Source organism: Tamandua tetradactyla, chromosome 1, assembly GCF_023851605.1.
Source record: "Tamandua tetradactyla isolate mTamTet1 chromosome 1, mTamTet1.pri, whole genome shotgun sequence".
NCBI classification, from domain to species: Eukaryota; Metazoa; Chordata; class Mammalia; order Pilosa; family Myrmecophagidae; genus Tamandua; species Tamandua tetradactyla.
The window spans coordinates 22,786,591-22,808,024 of NC_135327.1; the positions used below are offsets into that span (position 1 = coordinate 22,786,591).

Sequence of the window (21,434 nt, forward strand, 5' to 3'; positions counted from 1 at the left end):
TGAGTAATGCCACTATGAACATAGGTGTGCAAATACTTGGTTGAGTCCCTGATTTCAATTCTTTGGGGTTTATTCCTAGAATTTGGATTACCAGGCCATATGGTAATTCTATACTTAAATTTCTGAGGAATTGCCAAACTGTTTTTCCCAGTTTCACATTCCCACTAATAATGAACAAGCATTCCTACTTCTCCACATCCTCTCCAACACTTGTTTTTCATTTTTTAAATATTAGCCTTTCTAGTGGGTGTGAAATTGTATCTCACTGTGGTTTTGATTTACACTTTCCTAATGGCTAATAAACACATCTTTTCATGTGTTTATTGGCCATTTGTGTATCTTCTTTTGAGAAATGTCTATTAAGTCTTTTGCCCTATTTTTAATTAGATTTTTTGTCTTTTTGTTGTTGAGTTGTAGAACTTCCTAATATATACTGGATAGTAAACCTTTATTTGATATGTGGTTTCCAAATATTTTCTCCCATTCTGTAGGTTGTCTTTTTATTTTCATGATGAAGTCCTTTGATGCACAAAAGTTTTTAATTTTGATGAAGTCCCATTTATCTATTATTTATTTTGTTGCTTTTGCTTTGGGTGTAAAGTCTAAGAAACCGTTGTCTAACATGAGGCCTTGAAGAAGTTCCCCATGTTTTCTTCTAAGAGTTTTATAGTTTTGGTTTTTATATTTAGGTCTTTGATCCATTTCTAGGTAATTTTTGTATGTGGTATGATGTAGGAGTCAACCTTCATTCTTTTGCACAAGGATATCCAGTTTTACTAGCACCATTTGTTGAAGAGACTATTCCTTCTTCAATTAAGTGGAGTAGGCCCACTTATCAAAAATCAATTGGCCATCTGGGCAGGCCATGGTGGCTCAACAGGTAAGAGCCCTTGCCTGGAACGCCAGAGGACCCGGGTTTGATTCCCGGTGCCTGCCCATGTATTAAAAAAAAAAAAAAATCAATTGGCCATCAACGTGAGGGTTTATTTATGAACTCTCAATCTCCTTCCAATGGTCTATGTGTCTGTCCTTGGGCCAGTACCATGCTATATATATATACATTTTGTTTGTTTTGTTTTGGCATGGGCAGGCACCAGAAATCGAACCTGGCTGGGTCTCCGGCATGACAGGTGAGAATTCTGCCACTGAGCCACCATGGCACTGCCCACCGTGCTATTTTGATTGCTGTAGCTTTGTAATACATTTTAAAATCAGGACGTATGAGTCCTCCAGCGTTGCCCTTCTTTCTCAAAATGGTTTTTGCTATTCAGAGCCCCTTTCGTCCATATAGAGATCACAGAAGGAAAGGCGGGCCAGAGAGACAAGCCCCTCAGAAACTTCTTGAGGACTTTGTCCCTTTTTTCCTGTCCTCCCTCCCCTGCATTATCAGCCCCTCACCCACTGCCCCCTGCAACCCACACATGTGCTCCAACAGCCCCCATCTTAAAATTAAAAAAACCAAACCTCAGCCCCCACGCCCGCCTCCAGTTCATTCCCCAGTTCCTCTCTCCCCTCACAGCACACCTCTTCAACACATTGTCTCCATTTCTCGCCTCCACTTTTTTTTTTAGATCATGAACAATTTTGGTATGGTGTATTACATACATACAAAAACGCATTAAGAATAATATAAAGAAACAACGTAATGAAAATCTGTGTATTTACCACTCTCAAGAAAAAATATGACCCACAAAGGGGGAGCCCCCTGAGCAACCCTGAGTCATGGGGCTCCAGCCCTGACGCTCCCCTTTATTCTTTAACCAGCCGCCAGGGTCCTCCTGGGCTCCAATTCTAGGGACGCGACGGTGGCGTCTTCCTTGGAGGCCCAGCGGCCGCCACTGTCGGCGGCCACTCCCTGCTTCCGGGTGCGCTTCTGACGCCGCCTCTCCCGGGTCTCCCCTGAGCTCCCCGGCCCCCTCCTCTGACTCCTGCTTCACTCCCTGCATCGAGGGGGCCATGGGGTCTGGGACGAGAATTCAGGGGGTCCAGGAACTCGGGTGAGTGAAAAAATGACATCTTTGGTCTAAATAACCTGTAGTTCAAATTTAACCTTTCCTTCTGTTATAAACTCAGGCCACAAGCCCCAGCGGTATCAGCAGATCCTGCGACTTCAGCACAACACAAGTACCTTGAAACACTATTTTTACTCACCATTACTTCGGCATTATGGAAATTATCCAACCCACTGCTGGATCTTGTTTAAAGTTACAACTCCGTCACAGATTTGACTTTTAGCATTTTGATTTCCATTTCTGTATTATTGGGCATTCTTATACTTTTATTTTATGTGTATAAAGCATCATCCTGAAGCGGCCTCCATCAGCATCACCAGATATCAGAGGGTTTGGACCCTCAACATGTTGGGGCCTGTGCCCCAGGTGCTTGCGTCCATCCTAGGACTTTCACGTTATCCCCATGCAGACAGTGCCCCCCCCCCCCGTCTTCGCCTCCCACTCGAGCTTGTCCCCTGCATGTCCTGCCCACCTGACATCTCCGCGTGGGCACCTGACCAGTGTCACAAGCCGACCACGTCCATGATGGAAATGGTGATGCTTCTGCCCATCACACTCAAACCACTAGCAAATTCTGCCTGCCATAGCTCCAACCTCATTCCCAAATCCTGCTTCACGTGACCATGGTCTCCATGGGGCCACCCACCGGCCACTCCAACCCCTTCCCCGCAGCCAGGACTCTCATTTTAACATGTGAATCGTATTACCACCCACTCTGCTTTCTGTTACAAGTATCGTCATTATGTTAGAGACCAAAGCTCCCAACGCTTGCTTGAAACAAACAAACATTTAGCACTGATGGTTGAGGGAATAAATGAGTGATTTCTCCTCACTGGAGTCCACCCTCCTCACCCATCTCCCACCTCCAGCCGCTGGCTGGGAGACGCCTGGAGGCAGGAAGCAATTAAACTGCTGCATCTGAGCTTGGAGGATTCAGTTCATTTAACCCGCATTTACCGAACACCTCTGTGTGCCCCAGAGACTCAGGGAGGGAGGAGACACCAAATCCTTTTCCTCGGGGGGGTCCTGGTCTAGGGGAGACACTGAGACATGACTATGGAGTTAGAAGAGGGACTTCCCTTGGAAGGTCAAGTTCCCTTCACTCCCCCCTGTGCCACCATCCCCACATTTGCATCCTGACTCCTCCACCTGCTAGCTGTGTGTTCTCAGGGAAGTTATTTGACCTTTCTGGCCTCAATCCCACCCCTAAACTGATTGATGATAGTACCATAACCTACATGAGGGTTAAATGAGGCTCATGGTAGTAAACGTTTGGTTATAAAAAATAAGCACTGATGGAACACCAGCTTTGTGCCGTGCTTTGTGCCAGGAGCCCTCAGGAGACTCAGGGAAAAGAGAAATCAGAGTCCATGGTGCTTTCTCCAAAGAAGCTTCCTGTCTGCTGGTGGGGGGTGGGGGATGGGGGTAGGGGGATGGACAACAAGAAAAACAGGTAAGAAACCACAGGGAGTGGTTCCCAACCCTGGCTGCTGCTTAGAATCACCCATGGGAGCTTCCCTCCTCCCACCCCCCATCCTCAATATGGTTAATTTGGGACCAGCCTTCCTCTATCATCAGTTACCAGCGGCTCCTCTATCAGCTACCAGGATGGATGAGGGTTAGCAGGGTTATACTGAAGCTGGCCTGGGACCTTTCCATGGGTCAAGAACCTGCTGGAACCTGGTTTAAAATGCAGATTTCCTGAATTCCCAGGCCATGAGACAGCAAGCTCATGGCTGAGGTGAGACCTTCACAGGCATCTCCTCCAAGCCTCTCATTTGCAGATGGGCAGATTGAGGTTCAGAAAGTGACTACAACTTGCCCAAGGTCACCTCCTGAGAAGCTGTACCCCAAGACTCCTTGCTTAGCCAAGACTCCTGGTTCCTCCAGGTCTCCAAGTCTGCAGAGCTGACCAGAGGGCTCAGGGTGGGTTTGGGGTCCTCTTGAGTGGCCAGAGCTCCCTAAGCACCCCTACTTGTCCCCAACTTGTCCTGTGGTTGCAAGGGCGGAGCAGAAGGTACCCACAGCTGGGGCCCATCACCCAATTTGCCACACCCACCCACCAGCGTGGGTCCTGGGAGGGATAATCCAGGCCAGATGGGCCCAGTTTGACCGGGCTAGTGTCTGGCAACTAACATTGGTCTGTGTGGTGGGGTCTGGGGCTGGGCCAGGGCTCAGGCACCAGCCAGAGGGGCAGGGAAGGATCGTGGAGGAGAAACCAACCCAGGATGGGAAGTTCTGGTCTCCAGCCACCTCCACCCCCATCCCCACCCCAGGATTGGATCTGCCCCCATCTCTGTCACTCTCATGCCGGCAACTTCTCAGGCCTGAGATGGGAAACGAGCTGACACCCCCCCACCCCCCCACCACTACTTTACCAGCCTTCAGAGAAGCTGCGCTTTGGCCTGCGGACTGCCGCGCCCCGCCTCAACCCCAGGTTTGAATTCTGCCCCAGGTTCGAGTTCTGACTCTGCTACGCTCCAGTTGTGGGTTCTTGGAGAATCACTACATGGCTCTGAGCTTCATTTTCCAAATCTGCGACGTGGGGACAGTGAGCCCTACTCTTTGTCAGAGAGGGGGCATATGAAAAGGCATATGAAGGAAAGAAAAGGAGTTTTGACTGGGTGGGGCTGGGGGAGGAAGTGGATTCTGGACAGACGGACAACAGATGAGTATCTGTGGATGAGTGTTCTCAGCGGCCGAGGAGAGCTGCTTGAACCTGTTTTTCTCTTGCATTATTTACGTTAAAAGAACTGCAACTGGTGAACAATATGTTCATCCATCCAATGGGATTTACTCAGCATTAAATAGGAATGAAGTATTGGTATGTGCAGTTACATGGTGAATCTCAAATATAATATGCCAGACTTGAGATCCTACACATTGTAGAATTCCGTTTATATGACTTTCTGGAAAGACCAAAAATGTAGGGATAAAAATCAGATGTGTGGTTACCAGGGGCTGGAGGCAAGGGTGGGGACGGATTGCCCAGGGGCCCTGGGGAGCTTTCCGGGATGATGGGCATATTCTTTACCATGATTGTGGGGGTTACACAATAGGTTTTGACAACTCATACAGTCAAAACTCACAGAATTGTGCAAAGGATGAATTTTGCCGTATGTGAGTTATACCTTGATGAAAACCCCACAAGCTCAAAGTCTATCAAATGTCCCAGATAAAAATATATAGAGCAATGCTAAATGTTTCCTTAAACTAATCCTCTCCTCCACTGCGTTTCATCCACTAATTCAGGAATCATTTCTTGAGCACCTACTACGTGCTAGGTCCTACTCTCAGTACTATGGAATCAGGAATGGACAAAACTGGCAAGTTCCCCAATTCCAGGGGGTGTCCACTAAATAAAACAGTTAAATTCTGATAGTGATGTGCCAGGAGGAGCGTAAGGCAGGGTGATGAGTGGGGCTAGGGGCCAGTCAGCCCCACTGGAGGTCACCTGAGCTGAGAGGATGAGCAGAAGCCAGCTGTGGGCAAGTCCAGAGGAAGGGGATTCCAGCTGGTGGGAAAGGCAAGGAAGTGTAAAGGGCCTCAGGTGGGAGCATGACTGTGGATCTGAGGTGCAAAAAAGAGTAGATCAATGTCAATGACCTGCCCTGCTTGCCTCTTCCGTGGAGATGGTGAATGTAGTTCGTATTCGGGAAAAGCATTTTGTAAACCGCTATCAGATGGGCCTGGATTTGAATCCCAACTCTCAGCTTACTGGCTGTGTAAGCAGGTTGGGTAGATGCCTCTACTTGTCTGAGCATCTTCTGTACAATGGGGATAATCATAGCTCCTCTTCCCCGGGTGCTAGGGTGGATTCCTGAGACAGTCATGGGAGGGGCCGGTGGCTTGGCTAAGGAACCGATGCGTGTAGGCTTCTCAATTCCGGTACGTTCGTGTCATGGGTTATCATGGATGATACACGAGAGTTCAGGAGAACGAGAGGAAGCTTCATTAGAGGGATGATCTGAAAAGATACCCCACATAGACTGTTGAGCCAAAAAGACAAAATGCAGAACCTACAGTGTGAGCCCATTTTGTACAAGAAAGATCCAAGTGATGGCTTTTTATGTACAGAGAGATAAAGGCCTCGAAGACGCAAATTATTAACCATGATGATTGGCTTTGGGTGTGGGGGGCCATGGGGGTGGGGGGTGTGATGGTGAAGGAACATCTTTTCACGTTACATACTACTAAGTTACTTGGGTTTTGAAAATGGAATGAGAATGTAGACAGGCATAATTAATGTAATATTTAAAAACAGTATATGAAAAGTTGCACACACTGTTTACTTTTTAGAAACCTAAAACTTTCAGATGGTTCCCAGGTCAGATAAATCCTGAAACCCAGAGGTGCCAGCCTCTCCGAGAACATCAGCTGGTCCCATCCCTCATCCCATAATGTCGACATCCCTTTTTCAACCCGAAAAAGTTAGAATGGACATGACCCAAATATCCCTACAGATTGGGCGAAGGATCAAAGAAGAAGGAGGAATTATAACAGAGGAGTTAAGATTCAACAAATGAATATGACTACTGAATACTGACATTTCTTTTTAGTCTCCAGTGTCTTGGAGAAGGAAAAACCTGAAATTGTGGAACTGTAACCCATACCAAACTTTGAAACCTGTCCTATAACTACTTGTTAAAATGCACTTGCAGTTTATTGCTTTTTTGTATATACGTTGTATTTCACAATAAAAAATGTAAAAAAAAAAAATAGATAATTTTCTCTTAGAAAACTCGGCTTGGGAGGACCAGAAATGAGAAACTAACATGACATAAATAGTGGGTATATCCTACTGGGGTATGGGCTGTAAAACAAAAACAACATATATGAACTAAGTTTTCTTAACTGATGTTCCCCGAATCCCGAGGAATCTGCGGCATGAATTCAGAGAATCTGTAGACTTGGATGGAAAACAACTATTCTCTTTCCCCACTGAAATGAGTTTTTCGACAGCAATGAATGTAGGCCACAAGCTGCCACGGTGCTGTTGGCAGGCCTGTGCAGGCTCACAGCTCTACTCCCGTCTCGTCCCAGGGGTTGTGGATGCCCCAACATATTGTTTACCCTCGAAATGATGACGGCTACTAGAGCCACCGTGAAATCCTGTTACTTAATCGTCTTAATATCAGAAGCAATAAATGACCATATCACAAATCCGTTTTAAGAAATATTTTTGAATCTGTATGTCAATGCAACTTACAGTTTATAAATTTTCTTTGGAAAACTGTGCCTTTAATTTTATGTTTTTAAAAACATTTTTCTGAGGGATGGTCCCGAGTTTCATTAGATGCCAGAGGGGCCCAGGGCCCAGGACACAAGCCCCCTGGTGCCCCTTCCACACAGTGGAACATCAGCTCTAAGACCTCAGATGCCTGGAAGGGTGTTGAGAAATCCAGAGTTGCTGCATGGATACTGTCAAATTGAATGAATGCATTGGAACCCCCTCCCTACCCAACCCCACGGCCCCGAAGAAATAGCTTGGAAATAAACTGCATTGAGAAGCTCTAAGGTGCAGTCACTGGGAAATGTAATAGCAGTGCGAGAGAAAGAACTATATTTACAGGAACAATACATCTCAGCTTGGGCTGCCTCACAGCCTCCCCTTCCGGCCTTCATGGGGTGATAACCGTGCCACTTGGTGAGGCTGAAGGGAGGAGCGTCACGCACGTGGTGGTCATAGCCAAAGGCCTTGTCCGTAGAAGTGCTTGTGACTTCTCCGTCCTAGGATGCTGGGCCAAGCAGGAGACTGGCAGCGTGGGGATGGCGTGGGATCCACCTCCAAGACCCCAGGTGGACAAAGCTGAGCTGGGCAGGCAGCTGGGGTGCCCATGACGCTTGTGGAGCCCTTGGGGACTGCCGCCAGCAGGATGTCAGCTGGAAGCCTGGTCTGTCCTGGAGGGTGGGGGGATGTGGGAGGAGGGTGAGGCCCAACAGAGACCCCTCCAGAGGCTGCAAGGATTCTATCATAAGAACTCTAGACTCTTAAGTTTGAACCCCAACTTCTCCATTAACTGGCCATGGGACCTCATGGTTTGTCTCCAAACCTCAGTTTTCTTATCTATCAAAAGAGGGGGTGACCCAAATAGCCCCTTTCAAGATTGAAGTGAGGGATGAATGAGGCACCTGGGCAAAGAACCAGGATGGCACCTGGCACGTGCACAGCGAGCGTCATGGTCTTCCCTGCTGTCCCCCCTGAGAGCTTCCGGAAGCTTCCTCTTGCTCTAGGAATACTTTTTTACTGCAAACCCAGAGAGGGTCTGTGTTCCCACCCAGCCTCGACTCCTCTCTTTGAGCCTGAGTTTCCTTATCTGTAAAATGGGGACAGTTAGGGTGCCTCCCTCACGGGGCTGGTGTAGGACAAAATGAGACCGTGCTGGCACCTGGGGGGGCTGCAGTGACGTCAGCTGCAGTTACCGCTGTCGTTGTCATTAGCTCCCAAGTCTGGGGCTGCTGCTGGTCTGTCACAGCATCTCCACCTGCAGCCCGGGCTGGGCGGCACCTTGGGAGTCTGGAGGCTCTGTCCCAGCACAGGGCGCATTTGGCCTGGCCTCTGGCCCCGCTGCCCTTTGCTGGCGGGGCTTTACCAGGCCATTTCCTTGGACATGAAGTAGGGATAGGCACAAAAGTAGGGGGCTCCTGGAGGACGGTGGTTGTCCTGGTAACCCTTTACGTTCCCCCTGCTGTGTGCCAGGAGGGCTTGGACGCCTTAGAAAGGGTTTCTCTTTCACTCCTCATCCCCGGCCCCTGTAGGGAGGCTGAGCTTAGAGAGATAGGGTCACCCCGTCTCGGTCACTCAGGTTGGTGACAGACACTGAGTTCATAGCCAGGCCTGCTGGGTTTGAAGGCCGGGGAGTCAGGATGGGTGGAAGCCTCCCCATCACCCCCAGAGCAGGACCTGGGGCTCAGCCCTCCTGCCAGTGAGGCCAGAGGCCAGGCAGGCCCCACTGCCAGCTTCTGCCTGCTTGAACCATTTCCCAGGTCCCCTGCCCCTGGCTTGTTCCTTGAACCAGACCAAAAACGAACCTATAAGTCAGGGAAGGTTGAGGACTCCTCCCCAGGACACCTCCCAAGAACGGCAGGGAGCGGTGGGGAGAGTGGAGTGGCACGAACTCCGGACAGGGACCCTGGTTTCTAGTCTCAGCTCTGCATCATGTTTGTGCTGCATAACTTTGATCAAACAGCTTCATCTGTCTGTGAACTCCATCCTTGTAGTTGTCCAGACATGCTCCTCGCTGCCCCCTCTCTCCGGCCCCACAGCCGGGCCGTGGTCTCCACCTAGAATCTGCCCGTGCCTCCCAGCCCCACCCTGTCCCCCGAGTCACAGCCACCATCACCCCCGGTGTGGGTTCACTGCCCTTTCAGCTTCCGTCCTGGCTCCCCCTGCCCCCAACCCATGAGACTCATGGACACCCGAATCACATCCTGTCACCTCTGCTCTGGCTCCCTTGTCACTTAGAATGAACTAAGCTTCTTTACAAATTCCTTTCTGGGGGGAAAATGCCTTTGCTTTGGAAACAGCTGCACTGGGGGTGGGTGGGACTTAGAGGGAAACTGACAGGCTGAACCCAGCCCTGTGGGGGGCAGGGGAAGGAGGTGGGGCGGGGACTGGAGCTTGGCCCGGTGATGAAAGGGGAGAGGGCTCCAGCAAAGGCCGGGGGGCTCACGTGGGAAGGAATAGGGGGAGCAGAGGATGGGCGGGAATACCCCCAGGGACCACCCAGCTCGGTCCCATTTGCAGATGGGGAAACTGAGACCTCGCTCGGGGAAGTGACCTGGCTGAGGCCACCCACAGTGGCTAGTGGCCGGGTTCAGTCCGGACCCGTGTAAAATCTGAAATGTCAGAGTTTGGATGGCTTTACATGAGTGTTTTAATTTAAAAGTAAATTTTTGCAAGTTTAATTTTTTCCAAATGGGTGGTATTAGCACACTGTTCAAAATTCCAAGGAACCAAAGGGTGGAGAATAAAATACAAACCTCCTCCCACCCCTTTCAGCCCACGGCCCCCCAACCCACAGCTCACCACAGGAGTTCTGGGTTTTCTTCCAGAGAAACTCTGTGTGTCTACCAGTGGTGAGTACTTCATGTTCTGCCACCTCCCCCCTCCTTTTATCCCATTAGAACGTTATCTCCCCTGCCTGCACCTTGCTTCTTTTTACTTAATACACTTTGGAGATTGGCCAACAGTGCTTTAACAGCTGCATAATATTCCTAATATTATGGACTCTGGGCTCCTACAGATAAACTTCTAGGTTGCTTCCAATCCACTGCCACCTCAAACGGGGCCGCTGGGACGTCCTTGTACCCTGGGCATTTAGCATTGGTGCAAGGCTGCATGTGAGGTGTACCCTGAAAAGTGGAAATGTTGGGGTTAAGGCTGTGTACAGTTTGCTCTGACTGCTGCTACCAAACTGCCCAGTTTTCCATGCTGCATTTGGAGGAGGGGTCTGGGGGTCTGCAGAGGGGGCCACAGGAGCCAGAGAGAGAGGTCCACCTGTCCCCTAACACGCATCTACACCCCCTACCTCAGCAGCACCCTGCCCTCTCATCAGCCTCCTTTTTATTTTTCTGGTCTGGGAATTGAACCTGGGTCTCCCGCATGGACGGCAAACGTTCCACCACTGAACCAGCGGTGCGCCCTAGTCCGCCTCCTTCTGACTTTCAGGTCACCTCCTCCAAGAAACTTTCCTTGGCCACCCACCGAGACTGTCACAGCGTCCAGCGTGATTTCTTCACGGCGCTTTGTGCCATCTGAAATTACTGCGGTCAGTTATTTGCTGCTTGACCATTGCCCCCACTGGAATATCCGCCTCAGGGGTGGAGGGTTCACCTTCCTTGTCCATGATTGTGTCCCCTGAGCCCACATGCTGGGCACATATGAGGTGCTCGATAAATATTTGTGGAAAGAACAAATGGGTCAGTTTCATGTACGGGGCTCCAGATTGCCACTGAGTTAATAGTATGATTGCTAGAGACAAGCCTGGACTTCTCCGGCCTGGCCCCTGCCACTGCGGAGCTCCCCGAGAGGGTGGAGGTCGCAGAGGCCAGGAAGGCAACTGGTCAAAGGTGGGAAAGAAAATGGAAGAAATATGAGCAGAGATTGAAGCTCCTGGAGGAGTGTTTACAGGATAGAAGCAGAGGGAGGCCCTCAGGAAGGAAGGAAGCCAGCCTGGGCTACCTGCAGGAGGAATGTTCTAGAAGTGAATAAGATCCAGTCTCAGCCCTCATGCATCTGTTCCACAGACTATGTGAGGTGCCAGGATCTCGGCCGGGTGCCGGGGAGAGGGCAGTGAGCGGAGCAGGCCTCGGGCCTCATCACTGCACGAAGTCTTCCCAATTGCCAGAGGCACTACTAGATGCCAGGTGCAGTGCTGAGGCCTTACAAATACGTCGCCTTTCGTCCTGGGCTCTCTCACTGTCCCCATTTCACAGATGAGGACAAAGGAGGCTCTCACGTCGCCTGCGAGTGACAGAGGCTGGGTTTGAATCCAGTCCTTGGGGCTCTACAGAACACCTAGAGCCCTACCTTGAGATATTTAAACCCCCGTATAGCCTGCCCCCTTCCCATCCCTCCCTCCCCGACTGTCAGGGCCAATAGGGTGTCATAGAAATGACAGAGCTTAACTTCCTATATCCAGGTCCTTTCAGCCCGGCTTCTCCTGGACCACTAGCTCTGGGGGAAGCTGGCTGCCATGCCCTGAGGACCCTCAGGCAGGGAGGCTCCCGGCCACAGCCAGCACCAGCTGGCCAGCCAGAGAGGGAGCCAGCTTGGGGGCAGATTCTCCTTCCCCAGGTGACACAAGTACAAGTGCAACAACATGAATAAACCAAGCCCCAACTACCCCGCTAAGCAGCTTCCAAATTCCTGACTCTCAGAAACTTGAGAGATCACAAATGTTTATTGCTATTTTAAGCTGCTAAATGTTTTAGGGCAATTTGTTACGCAGCAGTAGATGACTCATACATGGCTTTTCCAGAGTTGCCAGAGGTCAGGCGCTCTTGCTTCCAGTTTCTTCTCCTTTTACGGGATACGTCACATCCCTGCCACCATCCCCAGGCCGCAGTTTCCTCAATTTTAGTATGGAAGCAACTTTGTGGCTGGGGAGCCCGAAGACCCAGGGTTGGCCCCTCCTACTCTGTCTTGCTTTGCAACCCTGTCCTCTAGACCCTCCCCAGGTCCTGACCCCACCTGCTTGTGATCCAAGCAGACCCAGGCTGTTTAGTTTTCTCTGAGTAGCCAGTCCAGCTGCCCTGGGCTGTTTTCCTGTGAGACGTGCAGTCACTTTCCTTCCAGGTCAAGGCTCAGAGTGAGCAGAGCAAGTTGTCAGGGTGCCAGGGGTGGGGAGAACCAGGGACCAGCAGCCTCTCATGGAACCGAGCTTTTTAACCCTCAGCTCGAATCACACTTCCCTGCTTTTCCAAATGTCCTCTGCAGCCTGAGTCGAGTCTGGCCCCGAGCACGGCCACCCAAGGCAGGGACTTGCTCAAGTCACATTGCCATTCCCTTCCTGGGGCTTCTCTGACCCTCAGTGGCCTCATCGGCACTGGGGCTAATTGTTTCCTCTTCACCGAGGGAATTGATGCTCCGCTGGGGCTGGATTCTCATGTGTTTCGGTCACTGCAGTAGCCCTGGGGCCTAGCGCAGAGCTTGGCACAGAGTGGGTGCTTGTTACTATTTGTTGGAGTTTTGCACCTGTCCTGCCTGCTGAGCCTCGCCTTGCCTCGCCAGCACCCAGTGCTGGTCCCAGGTAAAGAGGCCACCGGGAGAAACTGAGATGTGCTGGGGGCTGCCAAGGGATGGGGAGCCAGGCCTGCCTTTGCTATTTGGACTGGGGGGGCCGTGCCAGGAGGTAGGGAGGGGCTGCCAGGTCCTGACCTCTTTAGATGACCCCGCTACACCCCACTATTCCTTTGTGTTTGTGACTAACCCTGAGGGTGGGAGGTTTGACTAAAGTGGGGCTCAGCAGACCGATCCTCCTTATTCTTCCCTGTACAGAAATTGGAAGTTTTATTGAGAGGAGGTGAAGCAGCACATCTCTTGCTGTCCCTCACCTACTGGCCGCACAAGTGGTGGTGGTGTCCATGTTTTGTTTGGCAAACACTTGCTGAATACTGACTATGTGCAGGGACCTGCTCTAACCACTATGTATAGTAAAACCTTGTAATTGCCTCGGGAGCAGGTGCTATTGTCAACCCATTTTGCAGATAAGACAAGAGCAGGCAGCTCCTCAGGGTGAGCCCAGGATTTGAACTCAGGCTGAACCTGTCTGGGAGCCATTCTATCAAGCCGTGCTTCTGCAGGTTCTCCTTGGCTGGTGTGGTCCTGTGCTAGCAGCCTGCCCACCTGCCTGCTCTGATCCAATCTCAGGGAAATAGAGCAAAGCATGTTCCAGGCAGAGAGAGGCTTCCCCAGGGCATCTGCCCACGTGGCCCCAGGCTTTCCTGCCTGCGCAGCTCCAGTGTGTCATTTTTCTCTCAGCTGATCCTCAGTGCCCAGAGGAAAGGCTGATTCTTCCCATTTGTCAAACAAGTGACCGAAGGCTCAGAGAGGCCAAGCACCCTGCCCACATCACACAGCTGCTTGACTAGCATTTGATTCCAGTGGCTGAGCTCCTTCTCCTCACCCACCTTGTGTCCTTGGTGGCCAAGACTGACCTCTTGAATGGGGTGACTGAGATAGGGTCAGGGCAGGTGGGGAGCGGGGAGCAGGTCCAGACGCCCACAGCCACTGCCCAGCACAGAGCGAACCCCTGTGGAGACAGGGCAGAAGGTGGCAAGAGAGGGGTCAGCTTCAGGAAGGTCTGGTCTCATTCCTGATGACTGTTCCAGCCTTGTCTTGGCCACACTGTTCTGGCTTTCTGCAGCACAGCCACCCTGAATGCCTTTCACTTCTTCCAAATCACCGTGCTCCGTGCTACTCCAGTGCCTTTGCACTTGCCGTTCCCTTTGCCTGGAATACTTTTCCCTTCCCTTCCTCACTTAGGAACTGCTAACCCACCCTTTAAATCTCAGCTCTTTCCTTCCTTCCGGCACCTGCACCCCAATAAGTTCAGGAACCTCCCCTCTTCCATTACCCACTCCTAGGGCACACATGGATCCCTCCTTCAGGGTACGTATCATGGTCCATCATTATATATGAGAGGATACTTGGTTAGTGTCCTACCATCCCACCCCCAACTGCTCTGGGAGGAAAAGGACTATCTTATTGATTATTGATACATATAGACGTCGGTGGAGGGGATGGTTAAGTGACCGGGAAATGACCACTATTACCAGCAATGTAAATTCAGGAGTGTGTGTAATTCAGGAATGTAAGGACATGTGGACTTGCCATGGGGTTCATGGCACTGTGTGTCTTCTCTTCGCTGGAGGGGAGAAGCAGAAAACATCCTCAGCTGGGTGCAGGCGCCTGAGTTCCAGTCTAGTCCCTGCCACTGACCACGGGGTGGATGTGGTTGAGTCACGGCCCCTGCCCAGGCTCAGTGACACTGTCTGAAAAGTGGAGTCCCTAGAGAGGTGGTCTGGGTGGTGGTTACGAGTGTGAGCTCTGGAGCCAGCCTGCCTAGGTTCAAACCACCCGTCTCCCTGGGCCTCAGTTTCCCCACAGTAAACGGGGGATCATAGCAGCCCTCCTCTTTTAAGGTGTTGTGAAGTTTAATGAGTTGACATTTATAAAACTCATGCCAGGGCCTGGCACTGAGAACGCCCCGTAGAAGTATTAGCCACGGCAGTACAGTCAGCTCAGAAGAGAGAAAAACAATCAGAGCCTCTTGCTTCCCTGTGTCTGATGTGGCACCAGCCTGGGCCCCAGACCTCAGCATCCACTAGTCATTTGGGGCTCCTGGCAATCCCAGGCATGCAGTCACCATCATTCCCAGTTTACAGATGGAAAACCTGAGGCTCAGGCCTATCTCACATTTGCAGAGCTATAAATCTCACAAATAAAAGGTTAAGCAAATGAAAGTAAGTTGTAGAAAGATGCCAAGATGCCAATGGCATCACACCATTTATATATGAAAGAAATATTTTGATTAGGGAAGGAAACCCCTGGAGTAAGAGTTTATCACCCCCCCCAATTCAGGGTAGGTCTCTGTGGCCGGGAAGGAGGCGGGGGAGGGGACACAGGGAATTGGTGAGGTTTTCTTAAGCCACGGTGGTGGGAATGAGGGATTTTGTTTGTTTTCTCTTTCTTCCTTCTCATACATTTAAAGCATTTCAGTAACAAATTTAAACTGCATAGAAAAAAAACTGCAAGGAAATTGGCCAGGAGGCTATCAGGGGTTTGGGATGACAAGGGATTTTTTTTTCCCTCTGCATCTTCACATGCTTCCACATTTCTCACATTTTGCACACAGAAAATTAGGAAAAAGCTGAGAAAAGAAACGAGGTCATGGGCAAGAGGAAGAATGAGTGAAGACAGGTCTGCAGGACCCTGCGGGGAGAAGTCCAAGCTGCCACATTTGTAGCCCCTTCTTGCTGCCCAGCTCTGGCCCTGGTGGACTCAGAGGCAGTCTTCCTGCTGCTTGGAAATTGTCCCTCTTCTGCCTGCTTGGTGACCATACTGCATGGGGTAGTTCAAAGGTGGTGTTGGGCTGGAGTCGGAAGTGAGGGCCGCGGGGCTCCTCAGGCTTCCAGTTCTGAGGCCCTGCCCTCCTGCCCCAGGGGAGGCGGCTCTGCTTTCAGCACAGACGATCCCTGCAGGCTTTGCCATACTTTGTCCTCACCTGAGATTCTTGCTATCATGACCCCTACTTTGAAGGTGAGGAAACTGAGGCCCAGGGAGGACACAAAGGAGATTTCCTGAAACCACACGAGACAGGACGTTGGAACTCTGCGCTGACACCAAAAAGGATTCCCTTTCCCCTGCCTTGCACATCCCACGAGTTACCCACAGCTGACGTTTATTGAACTCTTACCGTGGGCCAGACACTGCACCAAGCCCTGCATGCGTGTTACCACATTTAATCTCATCATGATCTATGAAGTGGCTTCTACTGGTGTCCTATTTCACAGATGAGGAAACTGAGGCACGTAGAGGTAAAGTGATTGAGACCCACAGGCAGCAAGCAGTAGAGCCAGATTTCAAAGTGAGGCAGTTGGGGCCCAGGCCCATATTCCGCTTCTTTGGGATTTACCCCCAGGCCCCAGCCAAGGGTGGGGAGTGTGATGGTGAAAACGTCCAGCTGGACATTCCAGGGTCCCCTCCTCTCTCAAGGGCCACCCACTCTGGGTGTGGCTTTGTCTGATCTTTTCCAGCAGAAGAACCTCAGGGAAGGTCTCCCTGGCTGAGGGGGTCGTGGAGGAAGGGAAAAAATCAGCAGCTTTTAGTGCCCCTGTTGGTGGCCAGGGGCCCGTGAGCTTCTCTGGCTCTCATTGTGGCCCCCAGTGCCTGCCTGGGACCGAGCTGCACAGTGGCGTAGGCTGCGGGTGAGAGTGTGGGCACTGCTGTGGGGTGGAATTCTGATATCACCCTCCCTAACCACGTGACTTTGGGCAAGTCACTAAACCTCTCCATGCCTCAGTTTCCCTCATCTGTTAACTAGTGTGGACAATTTCACTTACCCTACAGAGTCACTGGCCGCATTAGACACAATAATCTCACAAAGACACTGGACAGCGTCCAGCATGCAGTAAGTGCTTAACAAGAGCCGGCCGTGGATTTTGCAATCTTTGTCCTTACACTCCCTCTCGGAGGCAGGGCAGACTTTGACGTCTGTTTTTAGAGGGCCAAATCGATGTAGGTGACATCTGTCACCGCTGGTCAGTGGCACTGCTGGAACCTGACCCCTTGACCGCTGCTCAGCCCGCCCCAGACTCCCAGCCTACCTCTTGGGGCCCATTTCAGACATTTCACAGCCGACTCCAAAAGTTAATCAAATGGTCAGAGACCGGAGTCCGGCCTGGAGGGGCAGGCTTGGGGCAGACCTGGGCCTGTTTCCTCACATTTCCTGCCCAAGGAGGAGAAGGAGGAGAGGGCCTGTTCATATCCTAGACTGCCAAGCACTTGAGCCTGGGAGGAAAGGCCAGAGACAGGCAGCCCGGCCCCTGCGGGTTGACCTTGTCAAGACACTTGAGCAAACAAACCCATCCATCTGGGGAAAGCCCTGCGAGGGACCACGCCGGGGCTGCTCCCCTGGCCCCATCCCAGGCGCCGAGCAGCTGGTCATCCTAGTCTGGGGGCATCTGTCCCAGCCACTTCCAGGACCCCTTCTTAGAGAATTAATCCCATTTCTCCAAGAAGCAGATGCTGTTCTAACCTCACCCCATCCCCCAACCCCAAATTGCTTAGAAAAGAGCCAGCAGTGAGGTTAGAAAATCAACCCCCGAAGCATTTTGTCCGATAACCAAGCTTCATTTCTTGTTTGGATAACTGAGGATGAAAATGCCAAGAATTTATGGGCAGCATGGGGAGGCCGGGTCCCCAGGGAGTCCCAGGCCAGTTTGGGAGGGTCAGGGGCTGGGCCAGGACCCCATGCTGTGCTCCCACTGGGCGTGCTGTTGACCCTCGTCCAGCTGGGCGAGGCGGGAGCCCAGCTATTCTGAGGGTTGACATTAGGGCCCAGGAGTGAACGGTGGAGGCTGGGGGCGTGCCAGGCTGGGAGGGCCCTGCCCAGCCCCTGACCACTCCCCGCTTGGCTTTGGGTGCAGGAGGCGTTGGAGAAAGACCCCCTGGTGAGCTGCCTGGCTGAGGGGTGGCACCAGCCATCTGGCCTGTGTGTCCTGGGAATGCTAGTGTGGACACCCAAGGAGTGGGGAGCGGCTGCCTAATGGTTAGGGCAGAGGCCCTGAGAGGGGGGCAGGGACAGATGCAGGGCAAGGGTGCGGGAGGCAGAGAGGGGCAGAGGCAGCCCCAGAGATAGAAATACGAAGTGAGAGAAACAAAGAGGGGCTCCAAGGGAGTCAGAGAGACACAGAGATAGAAAGAGACAGGCTGAAAGAAGGGACAACGAGAGAGAAAGACAGGGAGACAGGCAGAAAGAGTGAGCTGAACAGCCGAGAAAGCTGAGGGACTGCGGCTTCCAGTCAGGCCCGGGGGCTCCGAGGCTCAGGGGAAGCTTGCGGCCCTCAGGTGGCTGGGGGTAGCCAGGGGTGACTGGGAAGCCTGGGGACTTGTCCGGTCCTCATTTTCCTGTCTCTTCATCTGCACAATGGGTCCCTCTGGGGGGACGCAGGGACAGGACAGAGCATGGCTCCTCCTGGCCGAGAGGATTAGGGACAGGAGTGAGCGTTGGCCAAGCCCCTGCTGTGGGTGGATGCCCCACCTGCTCTGCCCCCCTCCCCTTCATGGCAGCACCTGGCGGCATCTCACAGGTGGGCGCTGGGCCACTGGACTGGGAGGCGAGACCCTAAGGCCACGTGACCATCGCTCGGGCTGGCCAGGGAAGCGGGTGTGCCAGCTGGCTCTGTCCCCGCCTCACCATTCCTGGCTGCAGCTTTCCCCCCAGAGAGGGTGGAGTGGAGCCAAGACCTATGCGCAGCGCATCGAGTGGATTTCAGACAAGAGGCATTGGGGCAGAGGCTCTCCAGGGAGAAAGCAGGGAACGGAGAGGGTGCAGGGGAGGGGTGGGGCTAGGGCTGGTCCCCTGCGGCATGCTCTCCCAGCAAGGTGTCAGGACACCAGCCAGCTGTGCTTGGGGAGAGGAGAGTTGGTAACTGGGAGGTTGGGAATTTGGAGGCAGAAGGAAGCACCCCACTCTCTCGCAGGCTCCCTCCCTGCCTCCCCGCCTCCCTGACACTTTCCTGAGTGAGGAGAGACAAACTGGAGTCTGCAAGGAGAGTCCAGGTTGGCTCTCACTGCCGTGTGCCCTGAGCACGACACTTCCCCTGTCTGCCTCAGTTTCCTCGCTTGTGCCCTGGCGGTACAAAGGACAGCTCCCAACAGTGGGATGGAGGTGGGGGGAGTTGGGAGCCAGGCTATCAGGCCTCATTCCCTTCCTGTGTCCCCCAGAACAGGCGATGGGTGGTGGGTGGGGTCTCGCTGAGAGCCTCTGGCTGGGAGGTCAGAAAATGGACTTCCGTCCCATTCGGGTCAGTTCTAATGGTGACGAGGGTAAGGGGGATAGTGCTATTGGATAAGAATAGTTTGAAACCCTTTTTTTTCCTTTTTTCTTTCTCTTTTCTGGGATATTACAGCAGGAGCCAAGAAGCGGCTTTTGAGTTTCAAAGACTGAGATATGCCGAGGCCAGGAGAATGCAGGGAGAACTGGAGGAAGGCTGGGCCACGGTAGGCAGCAAACATCCCTGGACTGGGCGGGGAGAGTTGGGGTGAGAGCCCTCAACTCGGGGGAGGAAGGACACTGGTCCAGGGATCCAGGCCTTGCAGAACTGGTGTCTCTACTCCAGGGAGGGTCCCCACTGGAGACAGACGGCAATTCCTGAGAGTTTGCTACATCCCTGGCACCAGGATAAAGGGTTTCAGGTGCATTGTCTCATTAAATCCTGAGAGCGGTAGGTAGTGTTATCACACCGTTGCACAGGTGAGGAAACCGAGGCTCAGAGAGGCTCCAGATCACACAGCTAAGAGGGTGTAGAACTGGAACTCAACCCCCAGCAGCTGGATTCCAGACTTGGGGCTGCCGTCTTCCGGGCTATGCTGCTGCCAAGAAAGCGACAGGACCCAGGGGGAAGTGACAGCCAGGTGTTTAGGGTGAAGGGTCTGATCTGTGTAAGCTCCATGGGCCCAGGGTGACCTGGCAGCAACTTGAACACCGGGAGGTTTGACCCAAGGGACCCCTTACCCAGGAAATGGTGCAGCCACCACCTGCTGGAATGGGGCCACAGACTGGGCAGGACGGGGGACCCCCTCCGAGGATGCCGGCAAGGATGGGGACACTCGGCCCTGAGGGTCCCTGCAACCAGGAAGTGGAAACCCTGACTTGACCAAGATTGAGGTTCCCCTGCCCAGTGGTGCCGAGGCTCAAACTAGAGATTGCACGGAATTAAATAAAAGCACACGGCGGTGTTCCTGTACGCGTGAGCTCACCCATAGGTTTCCAAGGCATGTACTGGAGCCAGGCAGCAATCTGAGGGCCACGTGCGAGTGCTCTCACTCGCCCGCCCAGCCATCCCCAAGACACTGTTGTTTTCTCTACTTTGCAGATGGGGGAACAGAGATCATGCTCCTGTGAGTCCAGGTTGGCCTGACCCCCACATCAGGGCTCCTCAGTCCCAGGGGCGCTATGGTGACACAGGCATGGCTGTTAGGCCAGGAGGTGGAGGGACACCCAGGGAGGACAAGCCACTACAGGTCGGTCCTTCTGACACCAAAAGCCATCCCCTCAAATCTACCCATGGGGTCAAGAATACCTCCTGAGCTCCAGGCACCCAGGGGATTCAGAGGTGGCTGACAGGATGAGATGTGCGGCAGGGAACCAGGTGGGAGGGGTGGCAGTGTCCAGGCGAGAGGAGCCAAGACCTGTGCCAGGGCAGTGGCAGAAAAGAGAGGAGGATGGTGACGAGAGCAGCAGGGTGGTGGGACGGATAGCTCCTGCCATCCAGGGCAAGGTGGGGGTACAGGGACCCCCAGCGCTGCACGCCAGCCTGTCAAGTGGGCGGTGATGCACTCAAAGGAGAGAGGTGGCATGAGCATGGTTGGGGGGGGGGGAAGGAGCAGGGTTCATGTGGCCTGGAGTTGAGATACCCACCCAGGGACCCTCAGAGGGGAGATTTCCAGGAGAAGCCAAGGTTGCGGGCTGGGGGCCCTGGACCTGTCAGATGCCAATTTGGTGCCATCCCAGAGCAGGATGGAGATGGTGCTCAGGAGTGATCAGGGCAACACTGGGGGCAGGGGAGGGTGGGGGTGGCAGTGCCAGGAGGTATGAAAATTAAAAAAGACTCAGACTCAATCCTGGAAAACATCAACATTTAAGGGTGGGGAGGGAGCAGCAGGGGGGCTTGGGATGAGAAGAGCATTCCTTCCTTCCTTCAACAGACATTCATTGAACACCTACTATGTGCCAGGCACTATTCGAGGCCCTGGGAACCCAGCAGTGAACAAAACAGACATGACCCCTGCTCTCCTGGAGCTCACAGACTAGACAGAACCATCCACAAAGAATTGCATATAAGAATGTCAGACAGTGATAAAGAAAAACCCAACCTAGGTGAACAGATAGAGAGCAAAGAGGAGGATGGATAGTTTAAATAGTGAGCCAAGGAGGGCTTCTCTGAGGAGGCAACATTTGCACTGAGACTTGAGGTGGGGGTGAGAGGTGAGCCACATGGGTGTCCTGGGTTGCTCCAAGGAATTAGGGTTTGGGCTTTTATTCTGATGATGGGAACCCCGGGAAGGTTTTCAAGCAGAGAAGGGCTGGATCTACCTTAGGTTTTAACAGGATCCTTCTGACTGAGTGGACAATGGACACCCATCCTATTCCAGGGTGGAAGTAGGGACCCCAGGAAGTCAGCCATGATAAT

General features: G+C 52.6%; 2 protein-coding genes across 2 annotated transcripts in view; one reads left to right on the forward strand and one right to left on the reverse strand.

Annotated features, from left to right (window-relative positions):
- The window catches only part of FAM110A (family with sequence similarity 110 member A), a 61,626-nt gene extending 59,517 nt beyond the window's left edge, over positions 1–2,109 (forward strand). Inside the window, exon 3 of the transcript XR_013156299.1 lies at positions 2,074–2,109. The gene's annotated coding sequence lies outside the window, so the exon portion shown is untranslated. The remainder of the gene's footprint in view (positions 1–2,073) is intronic.
- Positions 1–21,434, reverse strand: part of ANGPT4 (angiopoietin 4) — a 48,020-nt gene that overhangs the window by 23,351 nt on the left and 3,235 nt on the right. The window lies entirely within an intron of this gene.